This window comes from Pinus tabuliformis, chromosome 9 (genome assembly GCF_031772625.1).
Source record: "Pinus tabuliformis cultivar Carrire ecotype Pingquan chromosome 9, CPIR1, whole genome shotgun sequence".
Lineage (NCBI taxonomy): Eukaryota > Viridiplantae > Streptophyta > Pinopsida > Pinales > Pinaceae > Pinus > Pinus tabuliformis.
Window position 1 is genome coordinate 515,706,498 of NC_142307.1, and position 7,500 is coordinate 515,713,997.

Consider the following 7,500-nt stretch of genomic DNA (forward strand, 5'->3'; position numbering starts at 1 on the left):
GGCCTGTTCCGTGCTCGGTTTCGAGACCTGGGTTTGGAACCCTTGGTATCGGTCTCTGTTGTCGGTTTTGCTCGGCTCTAGTTGTGTTTTCTGTTGCAGCTCTGGTTTACTTGACTGTTCACAGTTTGACTGTTTGTCTGGTTTTGTCACAGGTTGCAGTTATGGAGTCGCTCGACTTTCGGCTTCCACTTGACAGTCATCCGAAAGGTAAGCCCTCTCTCTATGCTGGTTGTTGTTATTTTGTCTTTCTCAGTTGCTGAAAACCTCTACTCCTCGTGGCAGCGAGCAACTCTGTGGTTGTGACCTCAATCCCATGGCTCCTCTTCTAGCTTGCACAGACTCGGCTCTCCCTCGGTAAGTTCTCATAACCCTTCCCTCTGTTCTGGTTGCATTTTATAAACGTAGTTGTGGTTTTTGTTCTCCGTTGTTGATGGCCTGGTTGTTGGCCAATGCAGGTGAGCGACGGGCTTGTTCGTGGTCCTCACGCCATGTCTCCTACGCCTGAACCGGGTAGGGTCGCTCCTTGGTGTCTTCCTGTTTGATTAACTGAGGGTTTACTGTTCATAGGGTTTTTGAGTCTTTAGTTGTAGTTTGGCTTCGGCTCTGCGGTTTCTTGGCACTGTGCCTATGGCTCCACTGTGTATTTGCGACTCTGCTGTTGGTAGTTAAATATGTATTAATGTGGTCCTACAATGACCTCGCGGGATTTGTAGTTTTGGTCGACTCTATTCTATTTATTGGTCTTTGAACAGTGAACTGTGATGCTCGGCTTTTGACAAATATATATATATTTATATTGTAGATTCGATTGTTAAAATTTGCAAAGGAAAATGATTGTGTATTCGTTTTTGTACCTGTAACTTGTTTGGGTATTTCTTCGTCAATAGCTTTCTCGTTCCTTCGTGAACTTGCTCTATTTGTGCCGCTAGCTTGTCTGGGCGCTCTCCTCACTTTGGTGCTTACTGTTCACTCACCTGTCTTTATTATGCTTATGGAAAAGAAAATAAATTAACAGTATTCTATAGGAAAGATTCTAAAGCTGTAATATGAATGGATTCAGATGTTTGTCTTCAGAAAATGTTTCTGTGCCTTTTCTTCATTCAATTCTATGATGGTCAAAAAGATTACATTAGTTGTTTTCTCTTTTCGTTTTGTAGAGAACACTGGACAGTTAGCCAACTGCCAGTAGTTACATTATGTGGTTACATTAAGTGGTTTCTGAATAACTGTCTTTTCTTGCTTTGTAAATTAAAAACAAATTTTAAATAAAACTAAAAAGTAAAAAGAAACACGTAAGCAAAACACTAACACTGGCTGAGACAGCCATTCCTAGAAATGTAAAAAACTAATGAAACTCAAGCTGTTAGAAAGAGACAAACTCCTAGCCATGACCTCCCTGAGCTGGATGCTCCTGCATCATCAAATTTCTTCACGTGCAAACTTCTATAGAGTGTAAAATACAATGTGTTATTTTTTGTTGTTTCAATTGTATTTTTGAATGTTAAATAGAATATATATAGGACCAAATAAACGTTACCATAAAACTTAATTTTTTCATGACATATACATAATTTTTTTAAATAATATATAATATATACTCAATTGACATTAAAATATTTTGCATAACATGTACATCGAGACATTTTACTATGCAAATTAAAATGGTTTTTTATTATTTACATATTTTTAAGTATATGTCAATATTAATTCGTATTGATATTAATTCTTATTAAAATATTTTATCAATAACCAAATTATAAAATTTATTCATACATTTTATATTATTATTATTATTATTACTATTTTTTTAATTTTAATTTTTTCTTATTAAAATATTTTATCAATAACCAAATTATAAGATTTATTCATACATTTTATATTATTATTATTATTACTATTTTTTTAATTTTAATTTTTGTTTTAAAAGGGAATGGACTGACCGATAAACTTACCTGTCTTTTCATAATAGACAAATAAATCTCTTCACTAACAATTTTTTTCACAACTTTTTATATCAATTTAAATTAATAACTTAACACATATATAACTTTACATATATACTATGTGCCAAAATATATATATTTAAATTAAAAGTCAAAGTTATAAAGGGATATTTTAATTACCTTGCTTTTCCACCTAATGGAAAGGAAAGTTGCGTTATAAATGGCATAAATAATGTCCATGTCTTGAAAAAATAGGTTATTTGCGGATATAATATTTAGAGCAAAGAAAAAGGAGGTCATGATGACTCACCTTCCACCTACCTTTGCAATGAATCATAAAGATCCAAGAAAGAATCCGCTATCCCCCTTGTTCGTCATATCACATCAACTTTTGAAATGTCCTAATATTATTGTAGGACGACGAAGAGAGACGTTACGGGGTTCACGTTTAAATGGAAATTTTGATCGCACAAAGTGGGGGAGGGTGTCGCCAATGATTAGAGAGAGCGAGTAGTTAAGTAAGACCCACTTTGCATTCTAGTCCACCCATTCAAGTGTTTGGAGGGATCACTTATGAGAGTGGCGTACTCAACGGCATAAATTGTGTGCGTGTTTTGGCAAAAGAAATCGAGTAATGCAATAATGATCCAATAATAGAGGAAGCAAGTTTTCACTTGGATTTGTAAAGATTATTTCGATTTTGCCATAAATAGTTAATCTTAAAAAGAAAGGGTGGCATGTGGATCTAATAGATTGTTGGATTAACTATATTAATTAATAGTGAAATTTTTATTAAAGATCAGTGTTTTTTAATTAGATTAATTAATAATGAAAATTAATTATTTTATTAAAGATTATTGATTTATGTAAGAAAGAAATGCTAGTTCATGATTGAATTTTTTAGTATATATAATAATTTTTTTTGGTAAATTAAAGGTTTTTATAAACCATGAATGATTATATATAGTCTAGTTTTTTATTTGTATTTATATAATATATGAAAATACTAAATCGTTGTACTAGTTAATTAAGGAGTGTGAACCATTTGATTTCATGATAAAGGGGTGGCTTATTGTTATATCTGGACAGCAACTATACCTAGAATAGAGACGTACAAATGGAATAACCCATGGTTTGGCAACATACCAGACGTAGGGTGTTTGATGCTATGGCACCACCATAGTATCGCTTATGGGGGAGTGAGTTGAATGAGATAAGCATTGCAAGACTCAACACCAGAATTTGTTGAATATATAACTTAAGTTATTGATCTAGGAATAACACACCAACCATGCCTATAAACTTGCTATGATTGGTCTTAGAGTTATTGAAATTTTCAATCGTATTGCTCACTCACAATGGTGCTCTCTCTCAAATGCGACTTGCACTGCAACTTGGTGATGTGATTGGCTAAGGTCGCAAATCGCACATGTAATAACCAGTTGTAGTAGAATTTGAAAATGTGACCTGGCTTCATGCGACCTTCCACAAATCGCACTCTCCACTTACGACCTTTCCTCAAGTCGCATTGTGCTTTTGCGACCTTTCCTCAAGTCGGTTGAGCTTCTACGACCTCCAACAAATCATAATCTCTACATGTGACCTTTCTCAAGTCGCTTTACGACCTGTGATTAGTCCTTCATCTGCTCAATTAATCACAAATCACATTTTGTATCATCATTGCTTTTGCCCATGCTGCGACTTGTGATAGAAATTGAGACTGCGACCTGAACCTAAACTGCAACTCGGTCATGCCAGTACTTCTTGAGGTTATCAATCGTGCTTATAGTCCACAGTAGTGAAATCATAAAGTGTGACAAGTCATGTTAATTGGAAATGCAACCTCCACTATAAAACCAAAATGTGCCCTGTCGTATGCTACCCTATTATTTTTTTGATCGAACTATGGATGCACTATGGAGATTACGCTTGTTTTGGGGAGCCATTGAAAAAGTCACACAAGTTACAAATGTGTTAGAAATCACATTAAACTAAAGAAGCACACAAGGTGATACAATGATCACCTCGTTAAAGCCTACATCAAGGAGCGATAAAGGGATGCATCGAAACCCTTTGAGAACATAACATAAAGGGCATTGGTGTTGTCGCTCCTAGAGACAACCCCCGAGTTGAGGAGAAGGGTCAATGCCTAGGACATCTTAGTATCTCTTGAAGATATATCAATGTTTCTCAAGAGATAAATGTAAAATGAGTTAAGTCTATTTCAATTACCCTAATCAAAGGCAGATTCAATATACATATAAATAGTATATCATTCCCAAGAGTAAATGTTGAGATATGGTGGCCTACATAGAGAATATAGCATGATTGGTCATTGCAATAAAGGTAAAAAGAATAAATATAAGAAAGAAACCTAGTGCAGAGGGTTGGATAGACACAGAGTCCTATGCACTAAATCCCATTAGAATCATGAAAACATAAAGGAAATGAAGTACATAAATTATGGAATGTGTTTTAAGGCTTTCAACTCAATATCTCGCAGGTACTAGTTGTTATATCATAACATAGGTAAATCTAATATCTCACAAGTACTATCTACTATCACATAACATAGGTAAATCTGCAGTCTCACGGGTATTGTCTGCCACAACATAAGATATGTAAATTTGTGAGCTAAGATTGAATCCAGCAGCTACAGTTACACAATTTCTGAAGAAGAAAAACGCACATGAAGTGACACATATAGGTAGAACACATACTACATATCCCAATGCTTGGAATCACCATAAACTTCTTCATTAATCGTCAAAAATGAAATAAATATCACAGGCACAAACTTGTGAAATTTGCAGAGTAATTACAACCTCTGGAACAGGAAAATTAGACCCTTATAATGAGTTTTTCATCCCTTTTGATAGGGAGAACCAAAATAAGAATATCTTGCAAAAATATCTTTGAATGCTACAGTTGTCTGAACTACATGGTTGCCTGAGCATCTGACTAACCTAATTGTCCTAATGATTACATAACATACTTGATTCTTTTCTTGAAAATGAAATATTAACAAAATTGCAGAAATGACACGAGTATGTCATGATTGCCACAACAAAATATCTCCATTGTTGATTCCTCTTATCGCCTAAGGTGGACCCATGCTCCATTATCTAGGTACATGGTGGGTTGATGATTTGGCCACGTCTATACTAATGTATTCCATCCATGGTTACCTGTCAATTCACCTGTTGTTTTCTCCCTATAACTGCTTAAATTGCCCCTTTTTGGAGTTGGACCCTCTTGTATGGTGCTTCCTTTCACCGATCAAGATCAAAATCCTTGGTGGGAGGACGTGATTTTGCGTGGTCGCATTGGAGGTGCTATGTATTAGTTAATGGTTGAACGGAGTCGAGCATAGGGGGGGCGATAGAGAGACAGCGTTAGTGGAAAACAAAATTGAAATTTCACTGGCTAGCATGTGGCAGATGTATAGGCTGGGAACACGGTGGAGTGATGTGTGTATGGGGAGATGGTGTGGAGAAGTTTTGGAAGGACACAGGGTTGGATGAGAAGTAGAAGGGGGAGGTCCTCAGCCCTGCAAAAATCACTCTCGCTTGCTGACATTGTTGTTGTGTTGGCGCACTGGTGGAGGGTGTGGTCTCCCTCCTCCAGTGGGGTGAATGAACAAGGTTGTGAGTCGGGTTCGACTACCCTGGAGTGAATATTTGTCATTAATAAGCCGTATTGTCAGGTCTTTGTATTATCTTTTTTTATATCACTTTTTACTCCAAAACCGCTCATGCTTCTGTTTAGTTTGTATGGTTATTAACATCATTTTATGCATTTTTGGAGATGATAAAGTAAATATTTATTATTTAGCACATTCCTTTGTTTTAACAAGATTTGACATTTAAGCCATTATTAATGATGGTTTTTATGTCTGTAGGTATAAAACTTGGACAAAATTCCTTCATACAAGATTACCCAACCCATGGTGGCTGGCCCTAATACCGTACTCACCTCCCTATACTATGCATCAGGTTCCTGCATCAATTTTGGGATTCCTACACCAATACATCTGCCCACACTAGTTCATCTACCTACACTAGTCAAAGATTGTTGGTTAATGAGCTAGCCATGTGTACTAGTGGCCAGCTGGTGTTTTGGATATTCCTGAAGAGATCTTAAAGAATGAGAATGAAGTAGGGAGCGCATGTACTTTCTCCCCTTGAAATCAACAAGAGGTCGAAGAAGAAGCAACAGACGCTAAAAGAAACCCTCACGTACTGGACCAGATCTCTTTAGTTGGACAAAGCGTTACCAGGCAAATAATAGGGACAATTCTGGATCGAGATTATGTTGATCTATCTAGGGAAAATAGTTGAGACATTACCAAATTCAACCTTCTTTCTTTGGAATCGTGACTCTATCAAATCTATTCCTGGAAAACTAATAGATTTGTTTTGATTGTTTGTTTGTAACAATATTTCCCTGTTAGAGCCATCGTTGTATTGTAAATCATGTATAAAATTGAGCGTTGGCTCTGAGCATGAGAGGTCAGTTCCAATGTAACGCCGTGTTTGATATATTTGATTTGGGGATCAACCCTCTCTAGTGGCTAGAGTCTGATATTTACTTTTACCATGTAAAGACTGAGCTTTCAAGACTAATTGAAGCAATTTCATTTCAAGTTCTATTTAATTTAATTATACATTTGATGTTTACAATCTCTTTGTGATCCAGATCATTGGCAGAGGGTGCAAGCTCGCTGGGTTGGGCATTAGTCTAGCTCAACAGCTCTCTGATTTTCATAAGAATAGGATAGATAACGATTATTGTGCGAGTGCAATAGATCTATCATTTACAGTAATTGAGCGGTGTGCACAATATTAGACCTAAGGGTGTCTCTTAGAAAATTATTTTCATTATGTCTCATTCAAATCAATTTAAATTATTTCTACTTGTTGCGAGAGGGATGAATTCTGGTGGTAAATGTGAAATCATTAAAATGTCATTCTTTTTATTCATGTGTATCCAGGTCATGTAATCGTAAGAATACCTCTCTCTATGAACTTTGTATTTCTTGTATTGGTTCTTTCTATGTTTTATGAGGATTTTCCCTTACCAATTTCGATCTCATGATCTTAATTCTCGATTTCAAGAAAAGAAATTGGATGGGATTGGATCTTGTGTATATGAGTTTGAATGTCCTAGATCTATCGACAATCATAATAATGAAGACATAGTGAATGGATATAATGTGATTATGGCCCATTGATACCTTTTCAAAATTTTGAATTCTTGCATTGATCCGGGAATGTATTGAAATTTGTATATTGCATGATTAGGGATAGAACTTCCGCACCTTATCAGCTAATTGGAAATCTTGATTCTTTTGTGTGATTGTGAGCATCTATAGACAAGAAATAATTGTATCGAACACAAAGATAATAGATCCATTTCTCCTAAATTAAAACACAATGCATTTCGAGAAAGCCTTTAAATGGTTATTCGATGCTTGCATATTATTCCTCTTAGAATTTTTTTGCAAATATTATTTTTAATGCATATTTATTTGTTCATTGAAGTGTGAAAGAGAGAG